This window comes from Malaclemys terrapin, chromosome 1, assembly GCF_027887155.1.
Source record: "Malaclemys terrapin pileata isolate rMalTer1 chromosome 1, rMalTer1.hap1, whole genome shotgun sequence".
In the NCBI taxonomy this organism is placed as follows: Eukaryota; Metazoa; Chordata; order Testudines; family Emydidae; genus Malaclemys; species Malaclemys terrapin.
This window is the reverse complement of record NC_071505.1, coordinates 246,098,460-246,115,497: the sequence shown is the minus strand read 5'-3', so window position 1 is coordinate 246,115,497 and position 17,038 is coordinate 246,098,460. Positions and strand designations below refer to the sequence as shown.

General features: G+C 43.2%; 1 pseudogene; it reads right to left on the bottom strand.

The window, feature by feature from the left end:
* Positions 1-3,312: 3,312 nt before the first annotated feature.
* LOC128838323 (protein ZBED8-like) lies at positions 3,313-4,970 on the bottom strand (annotated as a pseudogene).
* Between the last annotated feature and the right edge of the window lie 12,068 nt (positions 4,971-17,038).

Below are 17,038 nucleotides of genomic sequence, written 5' to 3'. Positions count from 1 at the left end.
CACTTGAAATCTTCTACTGTAAACATGTACACAAATGCTGAATGGTGCACAAATGCTGAAAAGACTCAAAATGAAGGAATACTAATTAAGAAAACAAAATGAAACAATCAGACAGGTTATTATCCTTATCACTGAATCAAAACTCAGGCACACAAGGTATAATATAAAAGTCTGAGCTGAAGACAAAGGGATGACATATATATAGTAAACATAGACAGGATACAGACAGAGGGATAATGTCCAAACATTTCAAACATGGGTCCTCATGAAACTCACTGTACAAGATTGTCCTCACAAATTTTCACCTTGAATCTGGGCCTATAGACTGTGAAAGCCTATGATGATGGCCAAGCTACCAAAGTAGGGCTCAACCAACCAACCAATCACCTCTTTTAGCTACCATATGAAGATAATAATGAGGAACTCTCACACATAAATAATTCCTTAGTCAACTAGATATAAAACTATAAAGACACTAAAATGTAACAATTATCTACCTTTCAACACGCACTTGATCCAGCACCAGCCGCTAGTAGGGGATTGTTTATATAATTAGATGATCTGAGAGCACATGTTCATCATGGTCTAATCTTGTACCATCAGAACCAATATATTTTTATTAATATTTATGAACATTTTAAACTCTTTAATATGACAAAATCTGTATCAGTTAAAAAAATTATGTCTTTTACCAAATCACATCTCTTATTTGCTTAGATTTGCAGCTCTAACCTGAGAGAGTGTGTCACATTTTGGTCCAATAGGGATGCACATAAACACTAGTTACAAAACTTATCAAATGCCAAAAAATTAACAAGTGTCTAAATTTGAGGCCCCCTTTGAGCTTGAGGCCCAGGACAAATGGCCCTCCTGGTCCCCCCTCTGATTGGCTCTGGGGAGGACAGAGCTACTGCTGCTTCTTTTTCAGCACTGATTGCCTGCTTTAGCCTCTAAAAAGGTAGCAGAAGCAGAAATGCTGAATAGAAGTCTCTTAAAACTCACTGGCTTTCTCCCTTGAAAGCCAGGCAAATCAGGATCTCTGTAACCTTTCCACCATCCCTGGTTACAAGCCTGTAGCTCAGATAAGAGGTTTGTTTGTTATGCTGAAGGATGCCAGCTAAATTAGGATCATTGTGCCTTTTTTGCCTTCTTGCTTTCCCACCCTCAAATAAACCAGCTTTAGTTCACTCAGCTGCCAATACCAAAGACAAAATCTAAGGCCAAATTTTCTGCTGGTGTAAATGGGGTATGATTTTAAAGGAATTTTGCCTATTTACATCATCAGAGAATTTACAAAGTAATGGTCATAGTGGGTCAGACCAATGGTCCATGTAGTCCTGTATCCTGTCTTCTGACAGTGCCAATACTAGGTGCTTCAGAGGGAGTGAACAGAACAGGCAATTATCAAGTGATCTATCCCTTGTCATCCATTCCCAGCTTCTGGCAATCAGGCTAAGGACACCCAGAGCATAGGGTTGCATCCCTAACGATCTTGGCTAATTTGTCTGCTAGTGTGCAGAAGTGTGGTCTTAAAAGTAGTTAATGGGCCAATTAATTCATTGGAGTTAATCAGAAATAAATGTGTCCCATAGTCTTTTCCATTGTTGGTGCTCTGAAAACTCTAAAAAGGGGAAAAATTGGAAGCACAGAGAGAGATTGACAAAAAGACAGAAGGGGTTCCAGATTAATTTGCCTTGCTGGCAATATAAATGTGCAAATATTTAAAGATAAAACACTGAAATTAATAATATATCTACTGTGTTCAATCCAAGGATCTCAAAGTGCTTCCCAAACCTTAATTATAAGGGGACACTTCACTTCAAATGAGTTATTGCAGTATTTCTCAAACTGGGGTTGCTGCTTGTGTAGGGAAAGCCCCTGGTGGGCCAGGCCGGTTTGTTTACCTGCCCCATCCGCAGGTCCAGCCGATCGCGGCTCCCACTGGCCATGGTTTGCTACTGTAGGCCAATGAGAGCAGCTGGAAGCGGCAGCCAGTATGTCCCTCAGCCCATGCTGTTTCCTGCAGCCCCCATTGGCCTGCAGTGGTGAACCGCGGTCAGTGGGAGCTGCGATCGGCCGGACCTGTGGACGGGGCAGGTAAACAAACCGGCCCGGCCCGCCAGGGGCTTTCCCTACACAAGCGGTGACCCCAGTTTGAGGAAACACTGAGTTATTAGTTACTTACAATTTTGTCCTGCAGTATCATCCAAGATTCCAATAAGGTTTAACACCTCCTTTGTGCTAGGCACTGTTTAGACATATTGGAAGTTTGATACTTGCCCTGAAGATTTTACTGACTTAGTCATATAATGTAGTGTGAGAAACTACTACCCCTACATTCTCAGAAATAGTCCCTTCATTTCTGCTTCTCTCTAACACTTTAATAATTGAAAGTATCTTTTTCCTCCTTCATTCTTTCTTCATCTGAAGCATCTTGCTTCATTGTCTTTGGGCATACTTCTGAAAGCCACTTGTCAACAGTCTGCCAGTGGAATTTTAAAAGCACCCACATACTGCAATACAGTACTGCTGGCTGTTAAAAATCTCTAATCAAAGGCTCTTGTTTATTTCCTTATGTTGCTAAGGAAGCCTAGGTCTGCTCTGGGAAACCTTCCTATGGAGCATTTTCAGGAATAACAAATCCAAGAAAACCCTAAACCTACCATCTTTGTAGACAACATTAATATACTGACCTTATGTTACCCTTCATAAACACAACATCTCTTGATTAAGTCACAATTTCTACACTGAATTCCCTGTGCTATGCTGTCTGCTGCATCCATGTGCTGGAGACCTGTGCTATCTTGAAAGTGAATCACAATAGGGCAAATTCATTATCTACCTAGAGAGAAAAACTTAAAGAATAGGAAGAAAAAAAAAAAAAGAGCTCAGAGTATGACAAAAAACATACTTGGCCTGAAGCTTTAGAGCATTGGTTCCTAAACTTTTTGGCATCACACCCCCTTTTTAATTTTTGAGAAATCCTCATGCCCCCCACCTCTCCTTTACCATCATCCAATCCCCCTTTTAACAAATTCAATTAGTAATTTAAAATTTAAAATAAACACAAAACTTGGTATACATTTTTTTCAATTTAAAATGAAAAATAAGCTCAAATAGTTTTTCTTGGCACAAAAATTTAATAAAAATGTAATTTAAAATAAGATATAGCATAAACAAAACAAATTAAATGTGAAGGATGATGCTGCATTTGCTTCATGAGTTGGATAATCCTAGGTCTGAAAGATGAAAGTGCGCAATGCAAATAGTTTTCGACATCCAGTCGATTCCTTTGTTTCGTTTTTATTATGACTAACCTTGAAAAGCTTTTTCACAGAGGTACATCGATGAAAACGGAAGAATAATACGTAGTCCTTCTTCTCCAACTTTCGGGTAAATTGGGTAATATTTTATCCAAAATTCCTCCAGGTTTAAGTTTTCGAAAATATCTTTCACACTTGAATTGTATTTCATTTCGAGTGCTTTGTTCTTGAAATACTTCTGGCAATGAATCAACATCAACGTTGAATGGATTACGTGCAAATTTATGAACAGGGTTGCCAGAAAAGTTGTCTGGAAAATAGTGGATGAATTCATCAGGAAGGCAGTCCAGATGAAACACAATTTTGTTCTTCTCATCCTCTTTACAAAGTTTTTGGAAACCTTCATTTTCAGTGAGTGATGAAAATGTTGGAAAAGATGAAAAGTTAGGCATCTGACCTTGCATTCGATGTTTCCAAAGCTTGATTTTTTTCCGTAAATGCTTTGATGTCATCGTGGTGCATTATAATGTTTGCAGTGTTGTTTCCTTGCAGCTTCAAATTGAGATTGTTCAAAGGTTCAAAAATGTCCACGAGGTATGCCAGTGAAAGTTGAAACGTTTGGTCGATAAATGCATGATATAATTCTTTTTTTTGTTGCTTGAGGAAACTTTCCATTTCATCTTTCAGTTCGAATAATCTCGAAAGCATGTTCCCTTTGGAAAGCCTTCCATGTGAAACAAAAGAATTTTATGATCCGCTCCCAAATCCATGCACAGAGCTGGAAAAAGTCTTGTATTTAAAGCGCTGTTCTTCACAAAATTGACAACTTTGATGGCCAAATTCAATGAGTCACATAGGGCATCTGGAAGGGTTTTAGCAGCCAACGCTCGTCTGTGTATGATGCAGTGAGTCGTGGTTACGGCTGGACTTTTTTTCTTACACCAGTGTCACAAATCCAGAGCAAGAGCCAAGCATTGCTGGAGCACTGTCTGTGCATACACCAACCAGTTTTACCCATGAAAGTCCATTTTCTTCAAAAAAGTCGGAAACCATTTTCATAACATCAGAAGCCTTTGATGTGGTCGTCAATTCCTTCAAAAAAAGCAGTTCTTCTTTCACAGTTCCATCGTTAATTAATCAAATGTAGATGAGCAACTGACAGCATTGTGCTACATCAGTGGTATCATCACACTGAATTGCGAAAAAAGGAGAAGCTTTCACTAGCTCCACAACTTGAAGTTTTAGATCTTTTGCCATGTCATTGATGCGATGTTTCACGGAATTGTTGGAAAGCAAAATTTCTGATATTTTTTTCTTGCTTTCAGCACCAAGCACAATATCAGCTACTTTCAACAAGCAAGGCTTCAGAAGAGTTTCTCCTATTATATGCTCTTTCTTGGCTTTAGCGATGAGCAATGACGGTTCATAAGATGCTTCTACCACTTTGGCCAACGCTTGATGAAAAGTTCCAGTAGTGACCAGCTTCATGCATTTTAAATTTTGAAATTTAGCAGCAAAAAACTCTTTTGGTTTGTCTTTCAAAGCACTGTGGTTCTTTGTCAAGTGTCACTCAAGACGACTAGGTCTCAAGGCATCATTGCTGAGAACTGCTTGGCATACTACGCATTGAGGATGATCGATCCTATTTTTTTCCATGATGGTGAAACCATACTTAATGTAGTCTTCGTCGTATTTCCTTTTCTTAATTGCGACCATAATATACTAATAAAAAAAATCTATAAAAATATTTTTTCTGATTCATGAGTAATAACGGACGTAAGTTAATTTGAGTTATCATGAACGTTTATTTATTACTACTATTATGTATGGACGCATGCTGCCCTATATATACCCCACCACCAGTCCTGCAAGTAGCCGGTCTTGCGCAGTGAGTGGTGGCGGTAACCACTCCCACGATAGAACCATCTCAAACACTCTCGCGAGCGAGCTAGGAAGTTTAAAAAAGTTCCATCGCTTTCTACAGCGTTCTTCAGGCTCCCCATCAACTGAAATGGCACTCCTCCACGTCGAAAGGCAAAAAAAAAAAAATATTTGCATTTCGTGGTATGAAATTTGAAAACATTGCAGTTATATACTTTTATTTATAGTTATATTTTTATTATTATTGTACTTTATGTTATACCTTTATTCTTGTCTACTTACATTCATAATAAAAAATGAGAAGATTAATACTTTATTGTAGTTAAATAATATAGGCCTGTAATTGGACAATTTTATGAATATTTATTATTATGTATACAGAATGTGTGTAATTTATTGTCTGTTGGTCTATTAAATAAATAAATAAAACAATTTTTTTTGTGCTGATACATTTTTTTTTTCATTATGAAAATTTCACAGCCTCGTGGCCCCCTTGGAATTTCTTCATGCCCCTCAGTTTGGGAACCGATGCTTTAGAGAGAAGGGAGCTCACTACTGTCACTGTTGTGAAATGGGAGAAGAGCAGCTCACAGCTGATTACTACCTGCATAGGGGCAGGGGCTCCACTGGCGAGGGAGCTGTCTGCTAGCATCTGTTGGAGAGCAAGGGGGATTGACTGAACGGACCAGACATCATGTGCCTTTCCGTTTTATGTAAGAGTTTGGGGCATTTTGGTTAAAATACAGTTAAATTCTGAGGGCAATAAAATGCAACTGACCTTACTAAGAAATACAAGAACAAGGCATCAACACTGAACTGGCCTGGCATCACCTTCACTGAGACTGCTGTCAGGCATAGGTGGCTAAGAGAGCTTAGACACAGCTAGAAGCAGGAGAGAGAAAACGGGGGGAAAAGATTCCTACAATCCGCTTGTGGCACCTTAGAGACTAACAAATGTATTTGAGTATCACTTGCCCCATAACTACAGTCTACTGTGAGTGTTTCTCTGGTGCTGGGAACTCTCCCTCCCTAAAAGGCTGAGCTGAGACTGCTGGAGAACAGTAGACAGGAAGGCTCTTTGACGCAACAGATGGTGCAGTGGCGGTGGCAGCTTTGAGGCACACTTTGAGGCATGGTGTGGTAGTGACACCAGCTTCAAGATGATGGGTGGAGCAGAGCTGAAGCAGCTTGGGCTAAAGCCATAGAAAGCAGCAGCCTACCTAAGGGACCCTACCCAGCAATTACAGCTGAAATCTGTATCACTGCTAGGACAGGTGGTAGAACCCCCAGAACAGCTCAGGTAGCACTGGCTTCCCAATATCCTTTGAATTGTCCAATCCAGGGCAGCTAACTGAGAGTGGGGAGCTGGGAGGAGAGAAGTGGCTAGAATGCACCAGCCACTCACATTTGCCAGGAGGAGTGAGACTGGGATTATTGTTAAGACCTCTTGGGGCATAGGAGTTTTGCCTCACAGAATTCGTTGATTTATTAATTGCTGGTTTCCCCAAGTTTATTCTTTCCCCCCCCCCCCCCCCCCGTGTGGCGGGGCCAGGCTGCCCCACCTTAACCCGAAAGGAGTTAAGTCCCAGGGACTGACAGCGGAAGTGCCGCCTCCCTGGGCGGACTGGGCATGCTCCAAGTGGTATAGGAGTATAAAGGGAGGGAGACCAGCTCATTCTGGGCTGGAGCCCGTAGGAGAAGGACCTGCCGGGGAAACTCCTGCGGCAGACCAGCCATAGCCATTGACCACGCCGGGAAGAGACGCCGTCCACGGCCCGCTGGCGCCCCTTCGGTTGGAGGAGACCCAGGGGACGACCGAATCCGCCGAGTACCAAGGACCCGACAACTCCTGGGAGACTCCAATGGAGAGCCTGGTAAGACTGGACCCCGGGAGGGTGACAGAGTGGTACCTTTCCCCCCCCCCCCGGGGAAACTCAGCGTGTTTCGGTCGGAACCCCCCGCTGAGTTGGTGGAAAAGCCCTACGCTACGGTTAGGGCCCCAGGTTGGGGCCCCCCTTCTGGGGCTGTTGCACCCCAAGTCCTGGACTCTGGCCGCTAGGCCACGCTACCCTCCACCTGAGGGTTGCTTCCTGGACTCTGGCCACTAGGCCACGCTACCCTCCACCCGAGGGTTGCTTACTGGACTCTGGCCACTAGGCCATACTGCCCTGGACTGAAGGGCTAGTTGACGGACGGTGGCGGATACTCCACGCCGCTCGCAACCTTAGGGACGTGGACCATCACACCCCCCAACATAATAAAGTTCTCTTTGTTTGTTTTTAACCCCTGGGCTCAGTGTTTGAGTATGGAAATATTGCCCATCAGGGCACCCCAGGTGGCATAGTTTCCCAAGTGGGGGCTTGAGCTGGTGCTAGCTAAGTCTTTAAGGAACCCCGAGAAAACTGAACCTTTTTTGCTGCTGTCAATAGCTGGTAGAAAGGTTACATACAATAGAGTATTTCATTTGGAGCGAAATCTTGGCCCTCCTTGAAGTCAATGGCAAAACTCCCATTGACTTCAGTGGAGTCAGGATTTCATCTTTCGTGTTTGCTTTCTGATTCTAGTTAATCTATGAAGTATAGTGTTTATGAATTTAACTTGGACTACACACATTTCCTGTTTCACTATATTATAAACAATGATGACCCATCACTTAAAACATTTAATTTTAAATCTGAGTATAACTAAAGAAGGTAAACTCTGTAGGCAAAGGATTCAGCTAAATGTTGCCTTGAGTAATGTGGAACATACTTAAGAAAGTAGGGGTTAGCCAAAATGGTATTTACAGAATCCATTTTATTTATTATTATTATTGCTGTTGTTATTTTATTATATTTTTTTGTTCTAATGATGACATGTAAGGGTGACTATCAATCATGACAGGATGTCAATTGTGTGTAAGGGACTGAGTTACCTGGGGCAACAGCATTTGAAATCAGGACAATTACAGGAGGATCTCTGATTGTTTATATCATTGACTATCCAGGGAGAAAGAGACTGCATCTTTCTCTGCTGAAAAAGGTCAGATGCAAGTGAGATACATAAGTTAAGAAAATGGAGGCCACTAAGTCTAGGATAAAATTCTTTGGTTAAAGTGCAAGAAGTGTAATGAAGGAGTTCCTGGAAGATAAATAGAAAGTGCTTTTTCAGAATGTTTTGTGAGGAAGTTGAGTGGGGAAGGGTAAAAAGAAAATGAGTTGTTGTTGTAGAGAGACATATAGGAGAATGATGTGAGTTGTAGAGAGAAGCAAGGAAAGGAAAGAGGGAGAGAGCTGTAGTGATAATGGAAGTTATTAATGGAAATGTGCATGTGAATGCTAGAGGAGCTATTGAAACAAGGGAAAGGAAAGGCCAGGACAGGAAAAGTGCTGATTAACAGGATTTTGGTAGAACGTTTAGATGCGGGAAAGAACCAGGGAATATAGAGAGTGGTTGTTGATGTAGGAAAGACAGCATTAGGAGAGGGCAGGGGAATGAAGAATGGTTGTCAGACTAAGGAAGAACAGAGAATGAGGGGTGGAACAGGGCTATAAAAGATGGGAGTGAAGGGTAGTGGCTGGAAAAGGCAAAAACCAAGGGAATTAAATGTGACTGTTGGGTGAGGAGGGAACTGAAATGAGGAGTGGTTATTGGAGGGAAGAACATTTTTTAAGTGGTGATTATTAGAGAATGTGGCAGCAAAGTCAGGAAGGTAAAAATGTCTTTCAGTGGGAAGACATATATCTGTCACTCAACATCATCTTCAGTTAACTATCCTTCTGCCAAACTCTACCATATGTTTCTTTCCTTCAGCAGCAACAACCAGCCCTTTTCCCATTCACAATCTTCTCCCCAGTTCCTCTCAACTCCTCCTGTTGACTCAGAGGGCCAGATTCTAGCCAGATTTACACAGCTGTGCAGTGTAGGAAAGCAAGGAACATATTTTCCGTGTGTTGACCTTTCAGGATGGATCAAATTGATTTGCAGCCCCTGTGCTCTCAGAAGTACATAAACTGCTGCTTCCCTACATGCCAGGGGCAACAAGGAAGTGGTGAGGTATAAAGAGGAGGTGAATCCATGGCTATATTTCCCGCCCTCAGTTGTATAGTGGAACACCTCTTTTCCTCCCCTCTCCAAGTCGGGAGGGGATCTATGCAGCTTCTGTTTTTTCCTGCGGGTAACCTCTGCTCCTCAACTTGGGGAGAGAAAGGAAGATACTGACTGTTTCCCCCTCAGTTTTGAGGGGAGAGTAAAGTTTCTGGAGGCTACCCCTGTGATGTTCCCCCAGCGGAACCCAGGATTATGAGGTACCTCACTACTACCTGCCCTTAGCATGAAGCAGTCTTGTCTGTGCCTGCTATGCATCAGCTCCCTGAAACCATCAGCTTCTGGTAACACAAGCACTGCCTTCCAGGCCTCCTCAGGCCTTGCATTCTCTGTACAGATAGTGATAGGCACACATCAGCCCCCAAGTGCTCAAAGCATTCCCTCCAGTGTCGAGCCCCTTGGCCACTGAACGCTCACAGCATTACCAGGTCTGCGGTTCCCAAAGGAACAGTACACACCAACTTGTCAGATTCAGCTCAGGGTCACCACTTTGCTTAATACACAGCCCTTAGATATTTATAGTAAAAACAAGAATAAGTTTTATTATCAAAGAACAGAGATTCAAATAATAGTGAGTAACAACGTTGGAAACAAATGGTTACATATCAAACAAAATCCTAACACGCTTTCTAGAGACTAAACTTAGCTAACAGGTTAAGCTCCTGGCTAAAGAAGTTTTATCTCACCTAAAGTTCTCTCCAGCATTTTCTACCATATCTGGTTGAGACCCCTTTCTCATCAAGCAAAACTGCTGTCCTTTTACTTCTTCTGTGAAGGGTGCCCTGGTGTCTTCTTTGCCCCCCAAATGTAATAGAGCAAACCTTGGGTCTGCACCATCAGATAGAGTCACCCCCTCTACTATTTAACTATTCCTGTTAGTTTCTTTCTGAAGACCCCACAATCCTTTATTTCCATTCATTTCAGAGTGATGATAGGAGGCTTACTGTGAATGAAGTAATACCTAATTTACATTTAACCAGCCAGATAGATGAACTTTTCTTGTCTGACAGAAAATCTGTTTTTCACCTTTGCTAGTGACTAGTCCCTAGACACAAACTTTCAGAACATATTTTCAGTATCTACACATAACGCCTTACATAGTAACTGTACATACATTTTATAGTGATATTGATGATCAGCGTCGACACCAGCTTTTATTTGAGACCTCACATGACATTCTTTGATAAACTAGAATGTATATACTGGACTCAGGAGACTCCTACAACCCCTTTGCGCCCTCCCCCACTTTGTGCTCCTTACCAGTTGACACTAAGAGGTTCCTGGGTCACCACTCCCTACTGACGTGTTTGGGGGAAGGGAGAAGGATGTCAGTGTAATCCAATGTTTCTAGGGCTATCCTGGCACCCAGGAAAACAATAGAAAGAGGGGAAAGCAGGGCCATAAAAATAAGTGATGATAGGTGTCATCACCATAAGAACATAAGAACGGCCATACTGGGTCAGACCAAAGGTCTATCTAGACTAGCATCCTGTCTTCTGACAGTGGCCAATGCCAGGTGCCCCAGAGGGAATGAACAGAACAGATATTCTTCAAGTGTCACCCATTCCCAGCTTCTGGTGAACAGAGGCTAGGGACACCATCCCTGCCCATCCTGGCTACTCACCATTGATGGACTTATCCTCCATGAACTTATCTAGTTCTTTTTTGAACCCTGTTATGGTCTTGGCCTTCACAACATCCTCTGGCAAAGAGTTCCACAGACTGACTGTGCGTTGTGTGAAAAAATACTTCCTTTTGTTTGTTTTAAATCTGCTGCCTATTAATTAGGCCCCACCAATTAATATGGGGGCACAGCAATGACAGCCATTGATTTTAGGGCAGAGGAAAGGGGAATATGTGAGAGAGAAAGACCTGGGATGAGTGAGGAGCAGAATGTGAATGATAGGGGGAAGGAGAATAAGAGGTTGTGTGTCTTCACAGTCTTCACAGAAACTGAAGCGGAGGCTCCAATTTCAGCTTTGTCAGGTCTGAAAACTAAGGTCTCCTTGGCCAGTGGGGAGTTATTGGTATTACTATGGCCTACTCTCGCTTTACTTTCTGGACCACCTTCCCGAGGAGCGGGAAAAGGATGAAAAGGCATAGAGGAGATCCTGCAGCCTTCTGTGTGATAAGGCCTCTGAAGTTGGGTTCTGTCTCTCTGGTGAAGTATTTCGGTATTTTCATTTTCGCACTATTCATGAACAGGCGGAAGGGAGACTAAAAATCTGCACAATTAGATCAAAGCCCTTCTGATTCAGGCACCTAAATAAAATAAAATAAAAATAAATAAAAATAAACACCTCTAGAGTTGTTGACCCTGCGTGTCATAAACATACAGCTAAGGGTAGCATAAAATCCCTCCTTTACCTTGAAAGGGTTAAGAAGCTCAGATAACCTGGTTGGCACCTGACCAAATGGACCAATAAGGGGAGAAGATCCTTTCAAATCTGTGGGGGAAGATTTTTGTTTTGTGTTCCTTTGTTCTCTCTGGGTCAGCGAGGAATCAGGGCAGGGAAAATACCTCTCCCAAAGCCAAACCTGAACTAAGCCTCTAAGATTACAAATTATAAGTAATAGGAAGAAAATGCATTAGATTATCTTTTGTTTTAGCTTGTGAATTGTTCCTATGCTATGAGGGAGGTTTATTCCTGGGGTTTTTTTTGGTAACTTTAAAATTTGGCCTAGAGGGGGATCCTCTGTGTTTGGAATCTGAGTACCCTGTAAAATTACCTTCCATCCTGATTTTACAGAGGTGCTTCTTTTACTTTTTCTTTATAATAAAGTTCTTCTTTTAAGAACCTGATTGGATTTTAGTGTCCTAAAAACCCAAGGGCTGGTGTGTGCCCACTTTGTTAACCTATTTGGTTGTTATATTATTCTCAAGCCTCCCCAGGAAATGGGGTGAATGCGTTTGGGAGGATTTTGGGGGCACAGGAATTCCAAGTGGTCCTTTTCCTTAAATCTTTGTCTAACTTACTTGGTGGTGGCAGCATACCGTCCAAGGGTAAGGAAGAATTTGAGCCTTTGGGAAGTTTTAACCTAACTGGTAGAAATAAGCTTAGGGGGTCTTTCATGTGGGTCCCCACATCTGTACTCCAGAGTTCAGAGTGGGGAGGGAACCCTGACACTGTGCCTGCCGAATCAGTCCATATTTTGGTTCAAGTCCCCTTTTATGTGGATCACTTTGAGGGAAAGGAGAACTGCTCTGCCCATTTCATTATTTCCATTGCCTCTGCAACCTGGTCTGACCACCATTTTAGGGAGCTGACTAATTACATTGGGACCCGTATTTGATCTTTCATATGTTCCAGGAAGTGGCCCCACACCTTTACGATGAAGGCTTGAAAATGCCTGATGTGTGATTGTGCCCATGGAATGATCCCTATACATCACACCAGGAGGCCTAGCAGTTGAAGACACAGCACTATGGTAGGCCTCCTGTAGCTCTGGAACATGGCCATAAGATTCTGGATTTTCTGGAACCTTTCTGTGATGGATAGATCCTTGCTATTGAGGTGTTTACATCGACTCCCAGGTGAGTTATTCTGGTTGAGAAAACAAAAAAACTTTTCTTGACATTTTTCAGAGTAGCAGCCGTGTTAGTCTGTATCCTCAAAAAGAACAGGAGTACTTGTGGCACCTTAGAGACTAACAAATTTATTAGAGCATAAGCTTTCGTGGGCTACAGCCCACTTCTTCGGATGCATATAGAATGGAACATATATTGAGGAGATATATATACACACATACAGAGAGCATGAACAGGTGGGAGTTGTCTTACCAACTCTGAGATGCCAATTAAGTAAGTGGAAAAAAAACTTTTGAAGTGATAATCAAGATAGCCCAGTACAGACAGTTTGATAATTAGTGTGAGAATACTTACAAGGGGAGATAGATTCAATGTTGGTAATGGCTCAGCCATTCCCAGTCCTTATTCAAACCGGAGTTGATTGTGTCTAGTTTGCATATCAATTCCAGCTCAGCAGTCTCTCGTTGGAGTCTGTTTTTGAAGTTTTTCTGTTGTAAGCAGGGCCGGCTCCAGGCACCAGGCACCCAAGCACATGCTTGGGGCGGCACCTGGTAAGGGGCGGTGGGGGGAACGCGGCATGGCATTCCGCTGGGGGGGGGCGCTCCGGCGGCACGGCGCTCGGCGGGGGGGCGGCGCGGGCGCGGCGCTGGGGGGGGGGGTCCGGCGGCGCTTGGCGGGGGGGCAGTGCGGGGCGCGGCACTCGGGGGGGGGCTGCGGCGGCACTCGGCGGGGGGGCGGGCTCCGGCGGCGTGGCGCTCGGTGGGGGGAGATCGGGGGGCAGTGCTTTTTTTTGCTGCTTGGGGCAGCAAAAAAGTTAGAGCCGGCCCTGGTTGTAAGATAGCCACCTGCAGGTCTGTCGCTGAATGACCAGACAGGTTAAAGTGTTCTCCCACTGGTTTTTGAGTATTATGATTCCTGATGTCAGATTTGTGTCTATTAATTCTTTAGCCTATCACTATAAGGCATGTGTTCAATCCTTTAATTATTCTCGTGACTCTTTTCTGAACCCTCTCCAATTTATCATCCTTTAACATCCTTGAAGTGTGGGCTCCAGAACTGGACACAATATTTCAGTAGTGACCACATCAGTGCCAAATATAATCTTACTACTAGTATTTGAGATTCTTATGCTTGTACATCCAAGGATCACTTTAGCCCTTCTGGACAGAGCATCACATTAGGAGCTCATGTTCAGGGGGTTATCCACCACGACCACCACATCTTTTTCAATGTCACTGCTTCTCAGGATAGGGTCCTCCATCCTGTAAATCTGGCCTATGTTCTTTTTTATAGATGTATGACTTTATATTAGGCCATATTAAAATGCCTATTGTTTGCTTATGCCTAGCTTACCAAGCAATCCAGATAGTTTTGTATCAGTGACTTGTCCTTTTTGTTATTTACCACTTCCCCAATCTTTGTGTCCTCTGCAAAATTTAGCAATAATTTTATATTTCCTTCCAGGACATTGATAATACGTTTAATAGCATAGGCCCAGGAACTGATCAATGCAGGATCCAACTAGAAACATACATGCTCGATAATGATTCCCCATTGACAATTACATTTAGTGATCTGTGAGTGAGCAAGTTTTTAGAATCATAGAATCATAGAATATCAGAGTTGGAAGGGACCTCAAGAGGTCATCTAGTCCAACCCCCTGCTCAAAGCAGGACCAATTCCCAGCTAAATCATCCCAGCCAGGGCTCTGTCAAGCCGGGCCTTAAAAACCTCCAAGGAAGGAGACTCCACCACCTCCCTAGGTAACGCATTCCAGTGTTTCACCACCCTCCTAGTGAAATAGTTTTTCCTGATATCCAACCTGGACCTCCCCCACTGCAACTTGAGACCATTGCTCCTTGTTCTGTCATCTGCCACCACTGAGAACAGCCGAGCTCCATCCTCTTTGGAACCCCCCTTCAGGTAGTTGAAGGCTGCTATCAAATCCCCCCTCATTCTTCTCTTCTGGAGACTAAACAATCCCAGTTCTCTCAGCCTCTCCTCATAAGTCATGTGCTCCAGACCCCTAATCATTTTTGTTGCCCTCCGCTGGACTCTTTCCAATTTTTCCACATCCTTCTTGTAGTGTGGGGACCAAAACTGGACACAGTATTCCAGATGAGGCCTCACCAATGTCGAATAAAGGGGAACGATCACGTTCCTCGATCTGCTGGCAATGCCCCTACTTATACAGCCCAAAATGCCGTTAGCCTTCTTGGCAACAAGAGCACACTGTTGACTCATATCCAGCTTCATATCCACTGTGACCCCTAGGTCCTTTTCAGCAGAACTGCTACCTAGCCATTCGGTCCCTAGTCTGTAGCAGTGCATGGGATTCTTCCGTCCTAAGTGCAGGACTCTGCACTTGTCCTTGTTGAACCTCATCAGGTTTTTTTCTGCCCAATCCTCTAATTTGTCTAGGTCCCTCTGTATCCGATCCCTACCCTCTAGTGTATCTACCACGCCTCCTAGTTTAGTGTCATCTGCAAACTTGCTGAGAGTGCAGTCCACACCATCCTCCAGATCATTAATAAAGATATTAAACAAAACCGGCCCCAGGACCGACCCTTGGGGCACTCCACTTGAAACCGGCTGCCAACTAGACATGGAGCCATTGATCACTACCCGTTGAGCCCGATGATCTAGCCAGCTTTCTATCCACCTTACAGTCCATTCATCCAGCCCATACTTCTTTAACTTGGTGGCAAGAATACTGTGGGAGACAGTATCAAAAGCTTTGCTAAAGTCAAGAAATAACACATCCACTGCTTTCCCCTCATCCACAGAGCCAGTTATCTCATCATAGAAGGCAATTAGGTTAGTCAGGCACGACTTCCCCTTCGTGAATCCATGCTGACTGTTCCTGATCACTTTCCTCTCCTCTAAATGTTTCATAATTGATTCCTTGAGGACCTGCTCCATGATTTTTCCAGGGACTGAGGTGAGGCTGACTGGCCTGTAGTTCCCCGGATCCTCCTTCTTCCCTTTTTTAAAGATGGGCACTACATTAGCCTTTTTCCAGTCATCTGGGACCTCCCCCGATCGCCATGAGTTTTCATTTTAATCCATTTAATATGTGCCATCTTAGTTTTGTATTGTTCTAGTCTTTTTAGCTAACATGTTGTGCATATTTCTTGTTTCTGGCTGGAAAGTTTTCTTTTTTTCCAACTCTTCAGTAATGATTCATTTCTCTTTCTTACAGTGGATCCAATGTCAACAAAAGGAACCAATTTTAGAATAAATGGAGGATGCCACAGGAGTTTCTTTTCAGTTTGTCAACTTATATGTTGCTGGAGCTCTGTTAGTGACCCGTGAAATAAAATCATTCTGTCCTCTAGCAGCCTTCGCTTAGCAGAGCCTTTGAAAATGAACTCAAGATCAAAAGCAGAGTGAAGAAACCTTCACTTACTGTATTTCCATTTCCCTGACAGACAGCAGATGCCTGCTATTGTTTCTTTTGTCTGTATTGCTTGTTGATGAGCCGAGCCCAGACAAACAGGAAGCCCAGTATTGCTTCTTTATACTTTTCAGGCAAAAATGAAAGAAAACAAGGTAACGAACCTATGAGGATGCCAGATTGTCTTATTTATTATGTTGCTACCAAGCTGTGAGTTTCAAAGAGCCTTTTTTTTTTTTTTTTTGCACACCCTTAATTAAGAGGGTTTTTTTTTTTTAAAGTTTAGTTGCAAATTTTGGATTTTTTGAGGGGAGTGATGTGGTTCCTCTGAGACATCCTCCATGTTTCTGAGGATCCCCTATCATTTCATCTTTTGCCACCCATACCACCTCAGCAGGATCATCTAGTTCACCATTCTCACTGGAGCCCTTCAATACCGCCTGAATGTATACATGGCTGCTTGTGCAGTATATATTCCTTTCTCCCCACCTTTTGTCTTTTCACATTGCTCAGTCTTCATCTGTGTTTGGAAAGCCCTTAACACATCTTGCATTTACACACAAAAAGCAAGGTTAAAAGAATGTGAAGGTTTCAAAGTTAAGCACTCAAAAGATAGAAAATGTCAGAATTAAGGTTGCCTGTACAGCCTTTATTCAGTTACCTTGTGCATATGCCTTATAATATTGTCTTTAGTTACATCAGGGATTGGGAACCCTTGGCACATGGCCCGTCAGGGAAATCCAGGAAGGTTTGTTTACCTGCAGAGTCCACAGGTTTGGCCGATCACAGCTCCCACTGGCTGTGGTTAACCGTTTCAGGCTAATGGGGGCTGTGGGAAGCGGTGGCCAGCAGATCCCTCGGCCCGCGTCGCTTCCCAGAGTC